A 25,500-nucleotide genomic window follows, 5' to 3' on the forward strand; every position below is an offset into this window, starting at 1 on the left:
TATTTATCTTTTCGTAATTATTTATCACGGTGCTGAAGGCATCAATCGTCTATTCAATCGCACACTGTTTACCTTCAATGGCACTGGGTCGCCCAACACGCGCCGTTCCCTCCCCCCCTCCCCGGAGCTCCTCGGTTATGCACAGTTCCCCCCACACACCCGCACCCTCCGCAACGCTTCGTAGTTAGAATCGGTGTAGTATGCCTACTATCTTTTACATGTTGTATGACTTACAGCGTTCTCTCCATATGCAGCACAAATCATTGCAGTGGCTTCAGCAGCATTTTTCTTCAGAAAACGCGAAGTAGATGAAAAATCGAATATGCTCTTTTGTTATTGCCATCGTGAACACTACTGATTTTTGAGGTTATGTGTATCAAACACTAAATCGTATGGCATTTTAGAAGGCCAAATGTCAACACTTTAAAACCGCAAAAGTGCGGGAAGATATATAAAATTTAAATTGTTATTTCGGTTGTATGAAATCTAAAGCTCAGAACTTTTTTGTACACCTAATATAATCATAAACAATTTTATCTATTTATATATAATTAGATCAGGTCAAAATCCATACATAATTAAATCTACAAAATGATATATAATTATATAGAATTAGATATAAACTTTTTTTCCCGGATAAAATCCCTCGGTGCTTCATTTTTTACAAAAAAATTTTATTTTTAAATGTAAACAGTATAAAAAAATCCATGTAGATGTAATTTTGAAATATACTGAATAACTCTACTGTCCATGATAGAAAGGTTTACATATTTTATATATCTTTTAAAAAAGGTAAAAAATAGCGCCAAGTTCACGCGCTCCTTTTCTTATTTTTGTAAAAGAAAGAATTTTGTACAAAAATTTCCATCTAGAAAAGTCTTTTTAGTATAAAATTAAATAAATTTTATATTGATACAAAAGATGTGATATCAAGAACTGGCGCCAACTTCTAATTTAATAAAATAAAAAAAATTTTACAGTAAAATACATTTTATTTTGTAGTTCATTTTTATTTGAAAAGTCGTTTCATTATTTCTACAAAAAACATGATATCAGAAAATGGCACAAATTTTAATTCTATAAAGTAAAAAAGGAATTTTGCAAAAATGAAAAATAATGTTATCAATCCAAAATTAATATCAATTTGTAGTTGTTAATAAAATTTTATTGAATTATTGTACTTGTGTTTATATAAAAACAAAATATAAAAAAAAATCTGATGTGTAAGAAAAAAAAATGATATACAAAAACTTGGCGCGCCCGAGTCGCATTAAAACTATCTTTAATAATAACATTGAACTATGTGACATTTTAAGATTTTTTTATATATAATATATTCTTATAACATATCTTTTTCAACATTAACTAAATAAAATTAATAAAATATATAATTAATTATTAATTAATAAAACATTTTTTACATAAATGATACAAGAAACTTAAGAGTTTATTTTATTATAATATTATCCACATGCACATGTGAATGCAAATGTGAATGCACATGTGAATGTGCATGTTTTAATACATACTAATAAATTTTTTTTAACATTATATGTTTACATATAATATTAAAAAAATTATGTAAATAAAAAATTATATAAAATTATATAATAATTATATAAAAAATTATATTTATAAGTATTTTTAAAAATAATATTAAATTACTACACTGGTGGACAAAATAATAAGGCACTCCAAGATTTTTTGGAATAAACATCTATTTGTACATATACGTGGAAAATGAATACAACAAAATGAAGTATAAACTTTGACATAATACACCAAAAAATTAAATAAATTGTTCAATCCATCTGTTATTATATCCATCTGTTATTTATAAAAAAAAATAAAGTTTTGTATGGACAAAATGATAAGGCACTTGAGTTAGTCTGTTGAATAACTTTGAAGGCTATATAAATCTGTTCTATAGTAATTAGTTATTAATAATTAACGTAAATGTTTATAAGTGTTTAAGCTAAATTACTTTTTAAGCTAAAATTGAATTATGGGACAAGGAAAAGTGTTAAGCCAAGATGAGAAGATTAAAATACTGCAGTTAAAGTCCAATGGAGAAAATCAAGTACAAATTGCAAAGAAAGTAAAAAGAAGTCGATATGTTATTCAAAATTTTTTACAAAACCTTCAAGAATAAGGGAAAAAGAAGTCAAAAGAAATATCTGCAGCCCTTTCTTCGAGGGAAACAAGATTCATCTTAAAACGTCTCGCTTTCCCGCGCAGAGAGCGGTCAGTCGGTTACCAGGAGGAGGAAGCGAGGACGTTGGAGACAGAAATTTGGTTATCAAGTTGTTAGGTGATAATTATAAGAAATGACAATGATTTATTCAAATAAAGGAACAACAGGGGGATGCGATGGAATGCACGATCTTCGCGAATGATCGTGGCCGTGGACGGGCGAGACGGCGGTCGGCGCGATACTGGTCGCTGTGCGAAGTTCGGTAGCGTGAGGCGCGCGCGGCGGCGGCGGTGTCGCACGTGTTCGCGGACCTTTAAATCAGCGGTGATTTAAAACGTGCACGCGTGTTGCGGGCGTTGTCGCGGTGAAATATTTGCGAGGTCATTGGATCGTTTAGATCGGAGAACGGGTGGGCTCGTTCCCTGCTGAGAGAGCTTGGCTGACGGGGGGTGTACCTCTCGTCTGTCTCAGTGAGTGCCGAGTGAACTCGGTCAGCCGGAGAGGGTCCCAGCTGTGTGCGGAGAAAGAAGCGTCGGTGCCGAGTGTACTCGGCCGACCGGGGCGTACCCCGGTGCTCGGAAAGGAACGGTGGTATCGGGGAGAACCCCGATGCCCGGCGGAGAAATCTCGGGAACGGCGGAGTCGAATCTAGCGAACTCGACGCGCTGGGGAGACCCCAGCAGCTCTCGGCTTGCCGTGAGAGATTCGGAGATACGGCTTTCGGCCAGGCCAAGCGAACTTGGCGCGTTGGGGAGGGCCCCAACAAAACTCAGGCTTTCTATCGGTTTCGGATGCTTGCTTCCTTGAGACGTGCTCTCGAAAAACGAGCGAGGAACAGAAGTCAACGAGGAGTGATTTCCTGTGGAGAACGCCTTTTTATATCCGAGATCGACCTCGGTATTTTCGGTCGGATCGGTCGGATTAGTCGATCTCGGGGTTAGCATTCCTCTCCCCAGGAGCGGAAAAAAGAATCGGATATAATTGATTTTTTGGAGATTATAAGGAATAGGAGCGGGGGATGTTTAAGAGTAGAGAAGAAATTCGGTGGGAAGGTAACGGCGCGGTGCGAGGCACGCGCTTGTAGACGCGGTCGTGGCACGGGATGTTCGCTCGTTTGCGTGGCGCGGCGTCGGTGCGGCGCGGGACACATTTACGCTCGGTGGTACGGTGCGTGATGCGGTGCGGGATGCGCTAGCGCTTGGTGGCGCAACGCGTGGCGCGGTGCGAAGAAATACCACGAAACATATTTTCGTGGTATTCTCCGACGTTTCGGAGTTCGCGTATTGTAATGATTAAAAAAGGAGGCATAAATGTCTCTTGCGGCCACTGCCGCACTCCGCCTGTTGTTCGGCGGTCCCCGATGGATGGTCGGTCGGGGGAAAATCGGAGGAGGAACGGAGCGGAGGGATGCGCTCCGTTACAATCTTAAAGAAAGTATCAAATTCTGGACTTACCTAGACAAATTGCAATGGATGGTGGTGTGGATGTATCTATTAAAACTGTAAAAAGAATGATACAAAGAGCAAACCACTTAAAACGGATGAATTTGCTATAAAACCGCCCTTAACAGACTAACATAAAGCCGCTCGGTCAAGTTTTGCTACACAGTATATTCACTGGAAAAAACAGTGGAAATTATATTCACGGATGAAAAGAAACTCAATTTGGATGGTCCAGATGGATATTATTTGCATGATTTAAGAAAGGAGCAAAAGATTTTAAGTTGCCGATAATGCAACGGTACAGTGATGATTCATGAGCGGCAAAAATATCTATAACTTAGATATATTAAATGTTTATATTTTTGTCTTCTATGTGTCGCTATTTTTACAATTTTGGATTGTTCTCTTTAATAAGTTCAATTAATAATGTAAACCTTACAAAAAATAATCCATTTGGTTTCTTGTTTTAGATGAATACAAGCAGCGCTACATTGTACACCGACAAAAGTGATACATCAAATTAACATTAATATTATTTATAAAATAATATATTATTTTTTTATCAAAAAATATTTTTTGGTAGTTCAATATTAAAATAACATACCCTTAAAATTTTAAAAGAATTAGTGATATAGTTTCCTCAAAACACAATTCGAAAGAATCACCTAATTTTCAGCGCGTTACATGAAGCTTCCCCCTTAATACGGCATTTGAAAGTCGTATATTGATAGGTGCGGTGATTAATGTGGACTATATCGAGCCGCGACGTTTTTTTGGAAGACGTTGGTGGTACAGTGCTCGAGCGAGTGCGAGACGCTGTAAAAAGACGGTAGTGTGAAAGTAAATATCGCGTTTAACGGCGAGTTTGTGACGGGCGATAAACGCGCCAATGAAAATACAAACACTAAAAATAATGAACTCTTTCGAACGTCAAATGTGCACGAGTGATACGAGCAGCACGTCATCGAACACACGGCATTGCTTGAAGAGTTCCAGGAATGCGACAGTGGGCGTTGTCGCGTATACTAAATTTAATAATTAAATAAGTATAATACTTACATAAATAAGTATAATTCTCTACACGTGGAATGTTACAGTTATCGTGAGAAATTAAAATGAAGCGAGCGATAATCAACGTGCAATCAACGGACAATGCGTGTTTCATATTGTCGGTGGTCGCGGACTTGTATCCGACCAAAATGCATACAGATCAGAATTCGTCGTACCCAAATTACATTTCGGTTTGAAACTCCAAGGCATTATGTTTTCAATGATATTGAATTAAATTAAAAGTTTGAACATTTCAACGACATCTCCATCAACATCTACGGTATTGAGGGAAAAGAGATTCTTTCGATACATCTGACAAATAAGAAGATGGAAAAACATGTAAATCTGCTGTACAGGCAGGATCCGTGCGACGACAACGCGAGGTACATTGCGTGCATCAGAAACATGTCTCGCCTCGTGAGCAAATAAACAGAAAGAAATGCAAGAAATTCTTTTGGGACCGATACGTATACCCATTTTAACAAATTGTAAAATATTTTATAACTGTTTATTAAATATTTAAAAAAATCATGTTTTCCTTTTGCAGATGTCTACATTATTTTAGTTCATCCGAAAAATTGCATTCGCATACAATGGACTGCGAACGGATGAACGACTGCGCCATCCGACTACCAAGCGAGGGCGACAAGTGGCTCGAATTCAAGAACCACATGCAATAAGGAATGACTTACATTCATCATTTACGCGGATCTGGAGTGCGTACTACGAAGGATGGAACCAGAGAAGCAAGACGCATCGTACACCTATCAGCAGTATGAAATATTTAGCGTCGGATATTATATGCGATGTTTGTACGACGACGCGTTATCGGCGTATCGGTTTCGTCGCGGCGAAGACTGTGTTGCGTGGTTCGTTCGGCAACTCGAGGACTTAACGCATCAAGTGAGAAGCTTAATGCGCGCGATGCATTGTCATATTTGTGAGAAACCACTTGTGTCGGACGACAAGTGGGTATGCGATCATTGTCCTTACCGATTGTTGTCAAGGTCTCGCGTATTCAAATTGCAGTCTAAATTATAAATATTCATACTACATTTTCGTATTTTTTTACAATTTATCCGATTATGACATACAGTTTATTATCACGGAAATAGCTGTAGCGTTTAAAGGCAAAATCCAGGTGCTGTCGATAACAAAGGAAAGATACATTTCGTTTGCTAAACACGTTAACTACCGCCGAGAAATTAGGTTGGCAAAATTGCATACGATAACAGTTCATCGATTCATACACATTTCTAGGTACTAACTTCGATAAATTGGCATCTTGCTAAATGCAAGATCATGTACACCGACACAGACAGTCTCCATATATTACATGGAGTGGGACGATGTTTACGAGACAATGAAACGCGATATCGTTAGATTCGACACGAGCGATTATCCGATGGACAATGCGTATGGTATGTCTCTTGTGAATAAAAAAATATCCGGCATAATGAAGGACAAGAATAACGGTGCGATAATGACGGAATTCGTCGGACTCAGAGCGAAGATGTACGCGATGAGGGTAGACGGTAAAAAGAACACTAAAAAGGCAAAAGATGTAAAGAGTAACGTCGTAGCGCGAACAATAACGTTCGACGATTACACGTGGTGCTTGAATGAAGACGCCAATCGTATATAAGATCAAAGCTACATGAGATATATATGGTGTACGAGTCGAAAATCGCTCTGAGTCCTTACGATGGCAGACGATATGTCGTACCGGATTCGATGGATACGTTACCATGGGGGCATTGGCGGACCTTTGTAATATACATGTATCAAGAGACAGGATGATGTCTCTACGCCAAGTTCACGCGCAGCGAAGTTCGCGTAGAACGGCGGCGAGACGCCCTCTATTTACGCGAGACTCAGGGATGAACTCAGCCTACATTTTCATATTTCAGCAATGACTGCATCGATTAAGTTTTAACTACGCTTAATTGATAGCTGAGTATCAAATTATATAAGAAAAGTTTTTATTTTTTTTCTTTGTGTTCTACAAATTGAGATATTGCGACGCAATCGTGTCGCAAAGTTCAAATTGCTAAATTTAAGAAACGTCCTGGTCGTCGTCGACCGTGATTCTCTTTTTTCTGTTTTGTTCGCGAGAGGCTAATGTCTCTGTATAATAGCTCTTGCAGCACTCACTTTTTTTTATTTGATATATCTTTGACAGATGTCCTTCGTGTAAAGTTGTACGTATTAATTAATAAAAATGAAGATGTAACGTGTGTCACACATAATAGTGAGTAATATTGTAATATATAATACATTGAAAAAATCAATCGGTCAAATCGGTCCATCAAAATAAGTAATTTTACATTAAATTGTAAGAAAATATTGAACTATATAGATAATATTGAACTAAAATTATTTTATATCAAAATGTACTCAATTATACAAAATATCTATTTAAATGTATTAACGGTATTATTATTGATGATTTATAAGAAGTATAATAATGTTATTTCTAAAAATGTTAATTAAAAAAATTATATAATTTTTTAAAAACCTTGCAGAAATTTTACAGAAAAACTTATACTTTATATTTAGATTATAGATAGAAAATTTTTGAATTTTTCATATTACCTTCCTCAATAAAATAATTTTTAATTGTAACTTTAATATATTATATATTTCCAAAAAACACAAATAAAATTAATTCTAAGATTGCATAAAATTCAATTCCTACAATTACATAAACACAAATAAAATTGATTCTAAGATTGCATAAAATTCAATTCCTAAAAACAATTCTTCCAAAATTTAAATACTCTAAGAACAGGTTTCGCATATATTATTATTATTTACTATTATTTTGCTGTTATTTATTATTAAGTATTAAGTATTACAAAATGATAAATTAATAAAAATAGATCAATGTAATTGCGTACCAACAATTACAACATCAGTAAGAAAATAATTTTATAAGGTAATGAATGCTAGTTTTCATCATGAATCATGTAGTGAAGATGATTATTATTAATATATGTAGAGATGAACGTTTAATGGATGGATAGACATTGATAATGCGCAAATTAACAAGAAGAAAAAATGACCTAGAAGAGCATAAAATGTGTATATATATTTTTTTACAAAAGATTATTAAAAAATAATTACTGATTGTATGTTCTTTCTAGTATATATAAAGTATAAAAATGTTTCAAATATGCTAAATAATAGATATTATTAGTTACTAAAAAAATGAGTGATATCCTAACAAAATTATCTTTTAAAAAAGATAAGAAATAACGCCAAGTTTACGCGCCCTTTTTCTTATTTATGTAAAAGAAAAAATTTATTTTATTTTATATAAAAATTTCCATCTACAAAAATCTTTGTAGTAATAATTTTATATTTAGTAATAATTTTATAAAAGATGTGATATCAAGAACTGGCGCCAATTTTTAACTTAATAAAATAAGAAAAATTTTATAGTAAAATACATTTTATTTTGTAATTCATTTTTATTTGAAAAGTCGTTTCATTATTTCTACAAAATACATGATATCAAAAAATAGCACAAACTTTTAATCGTATAAAGTAAAAAGGAAGCTTTAAAAAAAATGATATCAATCCAAAATTAATGTCAATTTGTAATTGCTAGTAAAATTTTATTGAATTATTGTAATTGTGTTTATATAAAAATGTAAAAGAAAATCTGATGTGTAAGAAAAAAAAAAACGATGTTCAAAAACTTAGTGTACGCGGATCGGTAATTAATAATTAGTCAATTAGAATCGTGATAACGAGCAGAAACTGTAGTTAGAGATACATTAATCATTTTTATACGAAACATATTGTACTCTGCCCGCCAATGATTCGCTAGATCCTACAATGACTCTGACTTCAGTCTGATGATCCGCTGGGTCGATGAGATTAATAATGACATTTCGCGACAGAAATTGCAAACGTACAAAGGCGACAAAGATAAAATGACAATGATGTTTTTTAAAGTAAAAATTTCCATATCGAACTTTGCTTAACAATATCTCCGCTCGTAAGGCATGTAGCAGAAAATTAAAATACTTTTATTATGCAAGTCGAAGCAACTCAAGCTATTGATCAAGCCTACTTAGAACTTAATTGGTTTAGCCGTTATTGAGATCCGATAATTTCAGATGCTTGCATCTCGGCGACTCGCATAAAGTCACTCGATAGTGTTCTTGGTTGACTTGACACCCGAGACACTACCGTGTCTCCTGATGTATACGCGTGTGTGTGTGTGTGTGTGTGTGTATGTGTGTGTATCTACGAGTATATTATCTTTAATAGAATGTAACATAAGTACAAACATGGAAGATCAATATTCACAGAAGAACAATATATAATTGACAGTGTAATATATAAGATCATAAAAACTTCTTATACTCATCAAAGGCTTCGAAAAGGTAAATTAAGTAATGTTTCATTAATCTTGTTAAATTTATATACAAAAATTGACTGTATAATTTTATTGAGTGGGAATTATTGGGTCACGTTGCAATTGACTACTAGCTACTCACAACGTTTAAATAGAGTTTGAAATGCTCTAGGTATTGGCCGCTGTGAAGTGGCTGTGGTCAATCAGAACGCGTCAAACGGAATGCTCCCATTTTATTTGTATCTGAAAAGTACATATAGTATTCTTAGTTATAGATCCTGATTTTGCAGAGCAATACATACATCGTAATACTTTTAAATTAAAATCCTCATAATCTGCTGAAACTAATAATGGTAAGTAAAACAAAGTATATATGTAAGTTTGTATATTAGTTATGTATATAATATTTATTTTACAACTATAATTTTTTTTATTTAGGTGATTATTGTTGTACCGATGAGATATACGAGACACTGTAGGATGTTTCCAATAATAATATTATGCCCGCGCGAATCTTCTATGGTCGAGTGGAATCGAGCTGCCGCATGGAGAAGAAGCGAAGTGCTCTCCGGGGTAGCGGAGAATGTGTTTATATGGATGTTTTGCGCGGTGACTCGTGGAGTACGGACGTGTGTTCGCCGAATTCCTGTAGTTGTTCTGGTTTGAATAAAGCCTTCGTGTTTTGTAAAAGAGTGTTAAATCATTTCAAGCGCGGCTTCCTAGCATATCGCTCGAGTGCGGAATCGCGGGAGCGTGTGCGTAATTAGTGTTTGTGACCGCCGCGGACGTAACAATAATAATATCATGGAAACAATAATAATATCATATACAAAACACAGGATATTTTAAATGAAGAAACCGGAGATATTTTTAATAATTTTTTTGTTAATAACTTTATAATTTTTTTTTAAATAGATTTGTTTCTACAGTTTTCACATAGCCACATGAAGCTATTCTTTTATTGCTAGAAGAATACAATTTAAGCCAAAATGACATTGTGACGGAAAAAATATCTCAAAAAAATATATCTCTTCCACAATTTTTTGTGGAAATGGTGAAGCATGAGTATAAAATTACAGAAGCATAATGTTTATCTAAATTCTCAGAAAAATATAAAGCGAATATAAAGCTATGAAAGATCATAACAAATCTGACAATGGAACATTATGGCCATATTTTTCTGTAAGTTATTCTAAAAACAACATTTAATTTGTATGATTTACTAATTAAAATCCTTTTTCAGCACATGGATACTTTACTAAGTTCAAAACTTTTTATGTCTCCCATGAGTACTATCTCATCTACTGCTAAACGAACCAGTCGCAATCTGATTCTAATATTTCCAGCGAAGATAGCTGCTTGGACATAAATGAAAAACCAAGTAAGGATAATAAATTTGTTTCTTATTAACTTTGTGTGATTGAATGTCTTAATAATCCTAATAACTGATAAATTATAATTTATCTTGTACAACGATCATATAAATCAAATGGCAATAATATTTACTTTATTTAGAGAAACGTCTCATTAGAAAATGTCTCATATAGAAAAATTAATAGAAGACTTCAAAGAAGAAAGAAAGATAACCGAAGAAGCCCTTGAAAAGAGACACTAAAGAGATACTAAAGAGAATATGGAAATACGTTTGAGATTTCTTGATTCATTAGAAAAAATGGTAAACGTTTTAGTAAAGAAGTAATATCGATATTCGTTATCATTAATATTGGTTCATATTCTGAATCTTCTTTTATCGATAAAAGCGTCTTTAAAAGTAGCTCGTAGCCAATCAGAAGTCACTTCTAAAGATTCTTTTATCGATAAAACAGGAATCAAAATATAGGCCACAGAATTTTTCTTCACATAAGAAATACGTTATTCGATCGCAACTGAAAGTGAGATATAGTACAGTAATGTATTCTGTGATATTTAACATTTATTCTGAGATATTTAAAATGTGAAAGACAAAGTAACACAAGTATCTATAAATATCGTCAATGCATATTTGATGCAATGATATTTTGAAATAAAAGAGTCAGCTGATAATATGCTACATTACATGTTAATATTACGTGTTGTTTTTAAGATAATCAAATATCTTTATTAGTTTAAATAAAATATGATACTTTGTTTTAATATTAAACTGTGAAAGGAGGATGAAAACAGAATTCTTTATATTGTTCTCTTAATAGAAAATAGTTCTCTTGATTAAAAATGTTACAAAATTATATTTTATTTAAACATTGAGTTTTTCTTTCACATTGTGTGTTTTATTTAAACAGATGCAAATTATTATAAGTATTACTACTTTTGTTTTATAGATATAAATATATTCTTATAAATTCATAATAAAATAATAATAATATATATAATGGTAATTGTTTTTCTTTTATTAAATATCCATAAATTTATACAGTCGTATAGGTAAACTATTACAAATTATGTCTCGTTTTAGTTGAGCTACATTATTACATCTTTCATTTGTTAATTGTTCATTAACGTCGGAAACATTTGGTTCTATAAATGGAAAGTCATCATTTTTCAAAAAGCAAATATTATGCAAAACACGACACGTCAAGATAAAATCTGGAAGTAAATCAACACGGTCCATATTTAAAACAGTTCATAAATTTCGAAACTTTCTTTTTAATAATGCGAATGTTCGTTTAATTACCATTGTAGCAGAAGAATTATAAAAATTATAATTTTTTTTTCTGTTAGTTAAATGTCCATTATTACGGAATGATACCATTAGGTGTTTATGAATATTATAAGTTGCGTTGCCCAATAAATAATTGTCATCAGGAAATTTACTTTGATCTCGTAAATAATCATTTATTTCAGATAAGCGAAAAACACGTGAATCGTGGACGGGACCAACATGTCCAGCAAGACAGTGAGTGAATCGTTCTTGATGGTCACAAATAGCCTGTTAATAATATACAAGGAATTACATTTGCTCGAGAATGAGTTTATATTCTCTGTGAAAGCTGCGCGCAGGTGTCTACTTATCTAGTTATGATGGCAGCACCGCGCGGACACATGCAATATGCATGACTACGGAAGGTGGCCATCTGAGGCGCGTCTTTTGTGCACACTCTCTTTAGAATTCTTGTGTTTCGGCCATCAGACGCATCGCTGATCGCTCGAGACAGTGCTTGGCTATCGTGACTCGTGCAGTGATAAACTCACAAAGGAATAATTCTGCTCTCAAGATTCTCTCACCCAAAGTCAATGAAAGTGACGTGATCGGGAGTGCCGCCGGACTATTGCAAGAGTATATCATCACACGACGCTCGTACTCACCACGTGTTCACGTGGCCGGCAAGTGAATCCTCGATCTTCTCTCTCTGAGATTTGGACTTGTTCACTTGGAGAGCATTAATATAATCTCTCCAAGATTCGTCAAACACAGTGCAGCTCAGACTCTTCTCAAACTCTAACGGTGTGTCGCCTCATTCAATGTTTAGTTCGGGACGCAGTTCAAGAACTCGTTTAACAGTGAGAATAGACATAAACTAATCGTGGGTGAAATCAGTGATATAGAGCGAATCGCAGCATCGATTATCGGGACGCTCACAGTCCCAGAACTTTTGCAATAATTTAATTAAATCTTAAATAACATTACTTATTGCACGCACGCACGCACGCACGCACGCACGCACGCACGCACGCACGCACGCACGCACGCACGCACGCACGCACGCACGCACGCACGCACGCACGCACGCACGCACGCACGCACGCACGCACGCATATATATATATATATATATATATATATATATATATATATATATATACTGGAAGAATATGCAATATTATTGCAAAATCTACTGAAATTAGATATATTTTTGTACTAGATATCGTAAACAAATAATCAAGAGTAATAATACAAATAGTCCCATGTCTTTCTATAGACATAGCAAAAAGTCACTTCACTATGTATGTGCGTATATACATGATCTCTTTGAGAAAAATACATATAATATCCTTCATATTCTGACCTATAAGAATATTGGACATAGCGAACGTCGTGAAGAACGACTACTATAATACATTGACAATATGCAATGTATATAATATATACGTGCGTTTTAATTTATTTAGTAAAATGATAAAAATTAATACGATAAAAATAAACAAAGTTAAAGAACGAGCAATTTTGATGACTAAAGTCTTTTACTTAGATGGAACTAAATGAATTCATTTCTTTGTGTGACATATGAAAAACGATTAAATGAATCCAATGAATTCACTTTCTTGTATAAAACGTTTCGACTTCTATTAAATCTTCTTCAGTTAATAGTTAATAATAAACTAATATCTAAGACATAGTGTAATTATCAGTAAAATTAATACAGAGTTAATTTAAAAATCTAATTAAAATCGCAGTAGAAACGTCGGCATGTTCGTGGAAGTTATATCCATGGATTGGATATTCACACGCAGGTAACTAAGTCGTCAAGAAAGATTATTTTATGAAGTGAAGTGGATCTCCGTTGGAAGGTGAAGAAAATAGAGTTAGATGAATAGTCAATTAGAAGATGTAGTGTCCAAACATAGTAATTGAAGTTATAATTAGTTACACAGTTATATCCAATCTTAACGGCTACGAACGTCCAATATAGATGCAATGTGGCTCTTGTCTGCTTGCCATCGTTGAGACGAATATAATAATAGCTACGCATGAGTCGCTTGAAGTAAACAATTCCTCACGCGCCTATCAACGATACCGGACGGGAGTATCTTACCGCGCACTTGCATTTGCTGGTGCTAATACGGTGACTTTGAATAATTAATATCTTGATTATTATTGCAAATATCACAAAATGGTATGGGACTTATATGTTCATCTCAGTCACATTTATTTATGAACGATGGCAGAAGTCTCACGGAACACCCTGTATATACAGGGTGAGGAAAAAAGGTCGGTACCTCTAAATAACTCGGAAGGTATAAGTTTTATAAAAAATAATATAATTTTATAGAATATTATTTAATATTAATATTAATAATTATAGTATATATATATATATATATATATATTTAGGAACTCCCGTCTATCTTCTCACGAATTCTCACGAATCAATAATGAGGACAGTGCTATAGGACATCCTGTCTATATATATATATATATATATATATATATATATATATATATATATATACCTCATATTTGAAATAATTTATATATATATAAATTATTTCAAATAATAAATTAAGATAATTTCTTAAGAGCTCAAGCTCCGTGAACACCAATCTGCCGAACACGTGAACTTCAGGTCTCACTTTTCAAACTAATAAATAAACCATAAATCTGAACTGCAACCAACCAAACTAAAATGACATTTTGGCAGCCATATGCGAGCTATACCTAAACGTAAGGAAATACTTGGTGCCCTGGCGACGACGGAAAGCCATAAAACCGCCAAAGTAAACGTTTGGTTTTTTTTCATATGATAGGCCGCAGACCCGTATAGGCGCCTTTGTGGCGACAGTTTTTTTGTATCCTCCGATCCCGTTTAGTTAGAAATGTTAAGACAATGCCATATGTCAAAGAGATTCGCGCCCACTACTTAACTATTCCCCCTAAAAACTCTCCTTTTCAATCAGACTTATCTTTTTCAAGTTCACTTATCTTTTCAAAAGTTAGACCTAGGATAGACTATCCCCTCCCCCCTCCACATTCTTAATGAACCGCTAATCCATATTCGTCAGAGACCAATGAGACTTTCTTAATTTCGGAATTAAAGATCCACTCTCACGATAACTCCGATCATGAAGTCTTCTCGAAGAGTTGCTTCCCGTCTTCTTCTAGTTCCGACCGCTCTTCTAGTTCCGCGATCTGCGATCGCGACCGCGTTTTTCCTTTTCTTTTTTCTTTTCTTCGTGAACTAAAACAAGCTGAATAACCTAAGTTACCATTTTGTTTTCGGTTCGATTATTTCGATATTTGTTTTATTAACTACGGTTATTTATTTATTAAGTTTCTTAAATTTAAGTCCGAGACAGAATTCGGTTATTAATTAATTTCTGCGACCGCAAGCAATTTACTTCACATCCTCTCACTTCCCGTGATTAATTTTGTGTGACCTGTGCCACAACTACCGTCGTCCAGACCGTCGCAGTCTTGAAGCGTCCTACCGATTTTTCCAAACATCTTGAGATCGATCCTAGGGTTCCATTCACCTTGTATTGCAAATCTGGTAGTCATAATCATCACCCCAGTAAATCGCATGCATGCTATTATTATCATTATTATTAACATTATTACATTATTTCATTACGGCCTTTGTCACTCAATGTATAACACTCAATGTATAACTCCCATTTATAAAACAAACACAAAATGTGAATAATCCCTAGATTATCATTCCTACTTTCCTGCCCATGATGAGCCTTCTCTTTTATTTCTTCGGACAACCACACTCACATTTTGTTTGTTTTATAAATGTTAATTATTATTGTAATATCCGAGCATTGCCCTAAGATTTTTAAGGAGGAAATCTCATTTTTCGAGTCAGAAAAATCGATTTTTTTTTACGGAATCTTTTAGTTTAATATCCTAAAAATATCTCCATAAAATTTTGTATCGAAATTTGTAAAACTTCAGGAATTATGAGCTCTTAACCGACCAAGCGCAAGTATCAGATTTTTAACGATTGACAGCTGTTCCAGTTTTGTTCTTAGCACAAAAATCAAATTAATCTAGGGACACTTGTGTTACTCAACAGTGAAATTTTCAGTAGTCATTTAACTTCCGAGTGAAACTGACGCACGAAAATAAAGAACAATGAACGCAAACATTCACGAAACACGAATGTGCTAGCAGACCGAAGAAAAGAAAATTCACGGGTAATATTCAAACTTGAGAAACGGATACTTCATTTATAAATACATCAGCAGAAAAATTATCCAGTACTCAAAACGAGAAAACGCCAAAATATTTTGCACCGCGCGAGATCAACATCGCTTTGAAATATCGCGACAGAGCCTTCAGGCTACGAAAGAGGGTCGAACAAAATGAAGAAACAACAGATGGCTCAAAATCAATTTTATGAAAATGAGGAAAGATTGTTATATTGTCCTGGGATAGCAGAGTAATAGATATAAAATGTAAATACTTGATATACTTATATAAACTAAACTTAAAACTTTAAATGCTGTTTTCTCAAAACAGTATTTTTACAGATGGTGTGCACGATATTTTTGTAACCACTGAACCGATTATTTTCAAATTTGGCCTGCATATTCAGCAAACATTACTTTATTGTTTGATGAACCAGAATATTTAGTAATATATAAGTTACATATTTTTTTTATTACATAAAAATAATGAGTGAATTTTGATAGTAAAAATTATAGTTCTGATTTGAATACTCATCATTTCCACAATAATTTTTTTTTTTTAATTTTGGTTCATCAAACTAAAGCTACATATGTATAAAGTAAAATGCCGTTTGACTTTTCTGTTTCAGATTATCTAGAAGATTAATATCATGCACAGGACGACGAACTTTACGTGGCGTGATATTCGATTAATAATAACTTTTACATTTATTATTAAAATTTAATATAAAAGAAACGGTAAGTTGTTCAAACATAAATAAAAACATGGCATAAATTTTACATAAATCGAATTGCTAATTTCTTTAAAAAAAATTCTCAAATTTTGTCATGTTTTTAGCTGAAATAATAGGATTCCCTTCTTAAGATAGAGTCTTACTCCGAACTGCCATATCCATTGATCTCCATACTTATGTAACGCCCGCGAAATAAGCTACACTCACAAAATTATTCTACATTCGATTAATTACCGAGCGCCATATTTGTTATTGCGTTAAGCGATTATCTCTGTCATTTCCTCTTTTTAATATTCGTGTCTTATTTCTATTTGTATTTTTATTTCATTTTTTTTTTATTACTGTAATCTTATATTCAAACCTGTTAATTGAATGTAAGTTAAATATTAAAATCATTTGTTTATTTTAATCACCCTTTCTCGACCGCGCTCACTCCTCACATCACCGAAATCGCATGAGGTCTCTCTAAAAATGAAGGAATTAAATTTCCTGACCAAAAAACGACGGAATGTACGTCTATGCAACGGTGTTATAGCATTTCTTAACGTTGACCTGACCTAGACATATGCAGTGCATTTCGACTCGAAGGATTATCAGGAAATATGGTAATGTCAAATCTCGGGTGTCAAATCAACCGAGAACATGTGTGTGACTTTATGCGAGTCGCCGAGATGCAAGCATCCGAAATTATCGGATCTCAATAACGGTTAAACCAATCAAGTTCTAAGTAGGCTTAATCGGTAGCTTGAGTTCGACTTGCATAATGAAAGTATTTTTATTTTTCTGCTACGTGCTCTACGGAGATATTGCTACACAAAGTTCGATTTGGAAATTTTTACTTTAAGAAATGTTATCGTCGTCGCTCATGTACGGTTGCAATTCTTGTCACGGAGGCGCTACTGAGCCCAAGTAGATCCAATATACACTGCCCATCAATGATTCGCTTAAGTCTACAGTGACCCCGTTTATCGGCCTGATTTATCCATCGGATCGATAATCCGTATCAATAAGATAATGACTTTCGCTTAAAAAAATGAATAGTTTTTGAGATATTTTACAATAGTTAGAAAATTATATATACACTATGTCTCCAAAGAGTAAGGATATTCGAAAGATTAAAATAATTAATAGATGTTTTAATAATTTATAATAATAGCACCATATTGTAACATGTTTGCAATAACTGAAATATCTCTTGATGTTATAAATTTGTTATCCAAAGATATAGTTACTGAAGATATTTATCGAAAAATAGTACTACAAGTAAATCCGTGTTTTCTTTAATGAAATATATTATACACATATTTCTTAAATAATTTTAAAAATATCATATACTAATATTTGTCTGTGCTAAATATATATATATATATATATATATATATATATATATCTATATCCATTCTTCATAATTTATTCCTATCTAAGGGATAAAGACATATTTACATATTTTTAAATATAATTTTTTTTAATCGTTATTATCTATTGTAAGTTATTAATTATAAATATAATATTATAAGATTTTATATATAATATAAAATCTTAAAATAAAAATAAATTCTATATTGCTTAAATTTAATACCATATTTGTTATTTATTCTTTATTCTTTAATATCTTATGCGAATTACACATTCAAAAATATTAAATTCTCACAGATTTAAAATATTATGTATAAATATTTAGATTTACTACATTACAGTGTTTATCTTAACTAGCAAATATTAGATATACAAATAAATTTTATTCAAATAACAATTTAGTTCAATTTAAAAACTTTTTATAATCCTTTATAAAATAAAACTTTAATTTTCTAACTTTAATTTTCTCCTTTTAATTATTTTCGTATTTCTATCATCATAAACTATCTACTTTGAGCATACCTTTCTTACAACATTCGACACAAAATTTAATCGACAAAGAACAATATTATTATCAAAAACTAACAATATATACGACAAAAAATGCAGGCATATATATTGAGTATGTGATAAAACAATGTTATATCCCATTATATTTTAATTTATTAATTTGTGACGCGGTCACCTCGCTCGACGCTCGAATCTGCTCGTCGGTGTCCGGGTTCGAGAGGAGGGGAGACTCAAGCGTACGCGAACACAAGTGGCGGCGAAAAGATCGCTTATTGGTGGAAAGGTAGATATAGAGTAGTGCAGAGCCGGATGATGTCGCAGTGTCGCTAGTAGCAAAGCGGAGACGCAACCGGTTGGCGTAAGGCGATGAGATGCGCAGGACGGGTGCGGCGTGCAGTCGACAACGGTCTATTTACACGGCGCGGTTACCACTAGGGATCTTAGGATTACTGACTTATAATTAGCGGCCTTAATCTCTATCGCATGCACTTACGAGCTAATGTCAGGCGGGACGGTTAGGTATTGCGGGCAGGGTCGAGTGCCACGTCGAGCCCTGCCTTCGCAACGGAAACCGGCGAAACCCGGTGGAGCTGAGCGAAACCTCAGCCCGAGGAGCGGTGACAGGAGTCGGCGAAACCCGACAGAGCTGAATGAAACCTCAGCTCGTGGAGCGATGACAGGAGTCGGCGAAACCCGACAGAGCTGAGTGAAACCTCAGCCCGTAGGTAGAGAAAGCCGGTGAAACCCGGCAGAGCCAAGTAAAACCTTGGCCCCGAGAGGTAGTAGGTACTGGTTAGGTCGGGAGTCGGATCGCAGGATAGGATCTGGTCTCGATGTCTCGGCCGGCCGGGCTTATATACCCGGCCGACGTTCCCCACCGCGCGCCGTCGGTCCGGTGGCGGGGAGTCGGTATCGCGTGGGGGCACTGCGAGCGAGATAGCGTGAGCGAGACGGCGCGTGCGACCTATAGGCAAGCGAGCGACTGCGATAGCGCAAGTGGTGTATGTGCAAACGGGATGGGTAGTACAGGGTAGTAAGCCAAGCGTTTCTCTATATGTATATATTTATGTATGTGTATGTATATATATATGTATGTTCGTAACGGCCCTGCCGTTACAAATTAAACTTGTATTTTTAAAATAATGTTTTACATTATACTCGAAAAAAATATTAATCTTATAAAACATACATAACAAAATTAAATAATCAAATCACATAGTGTCTACATAAATCGTACCGATTTGTATCTATGTAAACATATATTTCGTAACATGTGCTTCGAAGTATAAATTATACTAAGTAATTGGTCGAGTATTTTTTTCATACAATTACTTGCAATCATAATTCATGCACTTATAAATGTTTCTACATTACTACTAATATGTCCCTTTTGATAAGCACATTTATCATTATTAATCTTGTCAACCCATCATTAGACCGATAAGTCAAAGTCACTACAGGATCCAATGAATCATTGACGAACAGAGTCGATATATTTCGTGAAAAATTGGGGAATGTATTTCTAACTACAGTCTCTGCTTTTTATGTTATGATTCGGATTGACTGATTATTAATAAAAAGTCTCTATCGAGTTCCGCAGCTTCCGCAGTGATGTACGCATAACGAAAGTAAGAAAGTAGAAAACAAAAGAGTGAGCGAGATGCTTGTTCTTTTTCCACGCGTCCGATTGGAGAATAACGATGTTGTTGAGTTTCGTGGCGAATTTGAAAGTTGGTGATGAATAAGTGACTGATATTTGTGTGCCATAATTTGTTATTTTGCAGGTAGGTTCTAAGAAGCAATATAAATATTGTCATTTTGATATTGTCCTTTTACGTACGCGTTTATGCTTTTTTTCAGAAATCAAAACTGTATAAAATAAAACTTTTTATCATAACTTTTTCATCATAATTCAGATCTTTACAGACTGTTGCGCAATTCTTGATCACATTATGATATATTTGTTTAAACACTATATCAAAAAGATAAATTTAATAACTAATAATAAAACTGAATTATCTTTTCAATGAAATTGTATTAATAAAAATATAAAAAAACATATTGCACTTATACTAAAATTACATGTATCATACATTTTCATGATATTCAGAAAAAAATTGTAAAGTAACATCCTGAAATTCAACAAATCTTATGTAAATTTAAAAAAAATAAACTTTAAAAAATGCACAAACATATACATACGTAAAAGTAGAATACAATGAAAAATACATGTATTCAAAATGACAGTACTCATATTCTTAGAATTTACCTACAAGATAATAGATTATGTCGTCCGTTAAACATTAGTTACACTCCGAAACGAACTATCAGTAATTATCAAATTCGTCGCAAAACTGAACGATATCGTCAATCGCCAATCAGACACGTGGAAAAAGAGGAAATATGCTATTTCGCTCATTCTTTCATTCTCTATCCTATTTACTTTCGTTGTGCGTATTATAGAAAATAAAATGTCAAGTATAAAAATGTCAAAACGAGCTTTTCGAACATAGAAGGATGGTTAATACTATAAAATGTCTGATATTACTATACAATTATTTTTTGACAAAAAGATAAAAAAAGGGTATCAAATATAATAAGATTTATCTAAATCGTATTTATTTAAGTATTCAGGATCATAAGAAATAGAAATAAAATCTAAGTATATATCTTTGCTTAAGAATTTTCCTATTTAAACCTAAGTGTTATATTACAATCTTATTAAATTCAAATAGTATCTAATACTCAACCCTTATATGTATATCATTTATATAAAAGATTTTATATCAAAAAAGTGGCGCATAGTTCCATTACCTCGAAAGTTAAATGTATAATTGCTTTTAAAAAAATGTAAATCAATCAATGATTCGTATTTTTGTATTTCCATTGAAATCTTCTTATTCTAAAACTGAAGTGATAGTAGCTTTAAGTCTTTTTCAAAATTATAACATCATAAAATTACATTTAACCTAATTTAACTTAATTAATATGTATCTAACGCAAGTGGTAGTAGCTTTCATTCTATCTCAATATATGTATATGTAATATTCCAACATATTTTTCTGTAAAGAATTCTGTAAAGAATTTTTAAATACATGTATATTTGAATCGAATAATCGAATCGAAGATTTAATTACAAAGAATTAAAGAGGTAATAGTACAAAATGAAAAAAATTTAATTTAAATAAAAAAATTTTCATGTAAAAAATTTGGCGCTGCTAGAACTTGATTGAAACAATAACTAAATAAAAATGAAAAATTTTTATTTAAGAAAATAATGACAAGATTTAAGGAACATTGATTACCACTATACATCTATTGTTCGAGCAATATAAGATTAAAGTTTATTTGTTATAAAGTGACGACATATTATGTACAAGAAACTGTAGTACTATAATTAATAAATGTAATGCTATAATTTTAGTACTTAAACGAAGAATATTGTTTTCATTCAATATAATTTAGAATGTCATTCAGATTAAATATATTATTACTTTAAATTGTTTTGTTTTCTTCATGTAACCCAGCACCACCAAGTTTTTTTTACATAAAAATTTGCTTATTTAAATTAAATTTTTTTCACTTTACTCTTACCTCTTTAATTCTTTGTAATTAAATATTTCATTCGGTATAAATATACATATATTTAAAAATGGAAATATATGCCGGAATATTATACATATATTAAAGGGATCCTAAAGCGAAGATTGAACTTCGACGGCCTTCCACTAATGCCATCTAAACGGAATTAAAGAAATGTCAGTAACGATCGACAATTTAAAAAGTCGATATTATTGACAATTTAAAAAGTCTATATCGACATGACTAATTCCATTTACTGTCATATTAATTTTTATCATTTTACTACATAAATGAAAATACATGTATATATTGTATACATGTATTGTCAATGCAGTAGTCGTTCTTCACGATGTTCGACTATGTCTAATATCCTTATAAGTCAAAATACAAAGGATACTACATATATGTATTTTTCTCAAAGAGAATGTGTATATATGCACATACGTAATGAAGCAACTTTTTGCTATGTCTATAGAAAGACGTGGCACTATTTGTATTATTGCTACTGACTAGTTGTCTACAATATCTAGTACAAATATATATAATTTTAGTAGATTTTGCAATAACATTGCATATATATATATATATATATATATATATATATATATATATACAGGATGATTCAGAACAACAATTTGTCATTAAAGGAGCGTATTCCTGACTTTATTCTAAGACAATTTTTCCTTTACCAAAATTTTATCCGAAGCTTAGTTTTTAAATTATAAGCAGAAATAGTTCATCAATTACAGGCTGATAGAAGGTAGGCAGGGACGGCGCAATTTACCGTCCAACGCGGATGATTACCATCCGACGCGGGACGCACGCTGCGATCAGCTGCTTTGCTACGAGACACATACACATTCGTGCTCGTACGCGGTATGCACACATACACGCACGCACACGCACACGCATGCACACACTTACCTTGTAAAAATTCGATGTCTTCGTACCTTGCAAAAAACAGACAGATAATTTCACTCGCCGTGATAGCACTCTTTTGCAACAAATCCACACCGAATAAATCAAAGTTTTTCTTTCTTGAATTATATCAATACTCACGCACTCGATTGATTTATAAAAATCCAAATCTATCGGTCCATCACTATTAACCGCTAATCGATTAATTATTTACGACTGAGAATTACTCGAATTAAACAGCACATTACATACAATTAGAGAAATTAGAAATTTTCTTTTTCTTATAAATTATATCACATTATCAACACGTTTACTGACATACTCGATCGATAAAATAAAGCCTTTACGAATGAATCGGTTCATTAGTCATAATCACTATCAATTAATCATTCGACGAATGAGAATACTTGATGAAAAAAAAACACATTAAAAACACATTGCATAATCATAATAATCAACATTTATAAATACATATCAACAAACACACTTTTACGCACGTGATCGTAAATCGAAAAATTCACGAATAATAAATTACAAAGTAATAAATTACTTACATTTAATTATTATCGATTAATCGGCTGGTTTTGAAATCATTTGATAAAGATGCATTACATACATGACACACGTTACTCAATGAGAAGTTCTGTTTGACAACAATAAGCAGTCCATAGATTGTAGCAAGTTATGTTGTAAAATTCCTTCTCGTGTGAATAGTGATTCATCACTGAATATCATACGAAAAGCGAATCTGGGATTTTATTCGACGTTTCTCAGAAAATTTTCGCAGAATATTTTTCTTAGATAATAATCCTCAGGTCGTAAATATTGCACGCGTGTGTAGTGAAATGCATGCAATTTTGCTTCTTGACAAATATCCTTTGTACAATTGCATATGATAAATTGTGTTCTCGAGCAACGATCCAAATACTCGTTTCCAGATTTTGCTCGAAAGTACTATAACGGTCCTCGCCTACGTTGTCGTTCGAGTTCAGATGCATGGACGTGCTCGTCGGTTGCCGGGTTCGGTAATTAATAAAAGTGTGTAACTCAGTTGTTTGGTAAAAGTATATTTTATTTGTCAAACCAGATAGATATACAGCGGTGTGAATTCGCCAGGCGTGCTTGTTGACGGGCGTGATGTACGGCAGGCCGCGAAGTTCTTGGTGCGCACGCGATATGCGTGATGTGTACAGAGTGCGTGACGCGTGCGTCAGGACGAGAGATTGGCTCGTGTCGGGGCCTGCGGGCCGCGCCGGCGTGCGATTGGTCGAGCAGTGATTCGGTGTTAGCGTCGATGGTGTGGGCCGCGTTATTTGATATTTCCGCGCAGTCGGCACGTATTCGAATGTTCGGAGCGAGAATGCTCGCTCCGCTTCGCGAATTCTGCACGAGAGACAAGTATGCTTGTCGGGAACCGAGAATACTCCGTCCTATGTGCTCGTGTACTGGCGGGATTGATGGGACTGAGAATGCTCCGTCTCGGAGTGAAAGATAGAGAGGAACGAGTGACAAGTATGCTTGTCGGGGACTGAGAATGCTCCGTCCCGTGTTGCTCGTATCGTTGTAAGGAAGCGTTGAGACTGAAAAGTGTTGAGAATGCTCTGTCTCGAGGGAAGCGAGAGTCAAGTACGCTTGGCGGAGACTGAAAATACTCTGTCCCATTTTCTCACTTTGTGCGAATTTAGGATGCCGGATGTCGAGTATGTTTGGCAGAGATCAGGAATGCCTGTTTTCGGTTTCCCGGTATCGGTCGGAAATGTGGACATGTCGGAGGATCGGATCGGTTTGGTCCCTTTATCCGGATTCGGCCGGGTTTATATACTCCGGCCGCGTTTTTTTATTTGTTATTAACAATTTAGCAATGAACATAATATTCAATGTATTGTTCTTATCACTGCGTTTAATAGCATTTTTTATTTTATATCAAATAATATGTGTAATCTACTACAGTACGCGGGATATTCGTGTTTTCCTAACTCTTTTTACATATTGCATATATAATAATATATCATATATATAATATTGACCTTAAATCTTGATAATAAGTAAAGATTGATTAGCTTTCCAGAGGTTATGAAATATATCAGATGCATTATATAATTGTCATTATGTATGTATTATTAAAATAATTAATAAGTTAACATTTTGTATGAATATATATGTATATATATATATATATATATATATATATATATTAGGTGTATATATATATATATATATATTATATATATTATATATATATATATATATATATATATATATATATATTAGGTGTACAAAAAAGTTCTGAGCTTCAGATTTCATACAACCGAAATAACAATTTAAATTTTATATATCTTCTCGCTCTTTTGCAGTTTTTAAAGCGTTTTGACCTTCTAAACTGCCATACGGTTTGGCACATAACCTCAAAAATCAGTAGTGTTCACGATGGCAATAACAAAAGAGCATATTCGATTTTCCATCCACTTCGCATTTCATCTGAAGAAAAATGCTGAAG

General features: G+C 33.5%; 1 protein-coding gene and 2 long non-coding RNA genes across 10 annotated transcripts in view; 2 read left to right on the forward strand and 1 right to left on the reverse strand.

Annotated features, from left to right (window-relative positions):
• LOC148935632 (uncharacterized) overlaps positions 1-16,930 on the forward strand; it is a 136,116-nt gene extending 119,186 nt beyond the window's left edge. For all 3 annotated transcript variants that reach the window (XR_016140246.1, XR_016140247.1, XR_016140245.1), the window contains exons 4-5: positions 16,533-16,641; positions 16,742-16,930. This is a non-coding gene — a long non-coding RNA (uncharacterized LOC148935632). The remainder of the gene's footprint in view (positions 1-16,532; positions 16,642-16,741) is intronic.
• The window catches only part of LOC105423790 (transmembrane protein 114), a 517,194-nt gene that overhangs the window by 430,099 nt on the left and 61,595 nt on the right, over positions 1-25,500 (reverse strand). For 3 of the 4 annotated variants that reach the window (XM_089081259.1, XM_089081257.1, XM_089081255.1), the window contains exon 2: positions 9,198-9,298. The exons of the other annotated variant lie outside the window; for it this stretch is intronic. The gene's annotated coding sequence lies outside the window, so the exon portion shown is untranslated. The remainder of the gene's footprint in view (positions 1-9,197; positions 9,299-25,500) is intronic. 4 annotated transcript variants of the gene reach the window in all.
• On the forward strand, positions 1,992-12,834 carry LOC105426193 (uncharacterized). 3 transcript variants are annotated; one of them, XR_016140243.1, is made up of 6 exons: positions 1,992-9,083; positions 9,325-9,408; positions 9,494-10,237; positions 10,299-10,436; positions 10,571-10,730; positions 11,897-12,834. It is a non-coding gene; the product is annotated as an uncharacterized LOC105426193 (long non-coding RNA). The 3 variants fall into 3 exon arrangements; XR_016140241.1 differs by lacking the exon at positions 1,992-9,083 and having other exon boundaries at positions 9,273-9,408; positions 11,897-12,817; XR_016140242.1 differs by lacking the exons at positions 1,992-9,083; positions 11,897-12,834 and having other exon boundaries at positions 9,273-9,408; positions 10,571-11,232.

The sequence above is a fragment of the Pogonomyrmex barbatus genome, unplaced genomic scaffold, assembly GCF_055798465.1.
Source record: "Pogonomyrmex barbatus isolate J1 unplaced genomic scaffold, ASM5579846v1 scaffold4, whole genome shotgun sequence".
NCBI classification, from domain to species: domain Eukaryota; kingdom Metazoa; phylum Arthropoda; class Insecta; order Hymenoptera; family Formicidae; genus Pogonomyrmex; species Pogonomyrmex barbatus.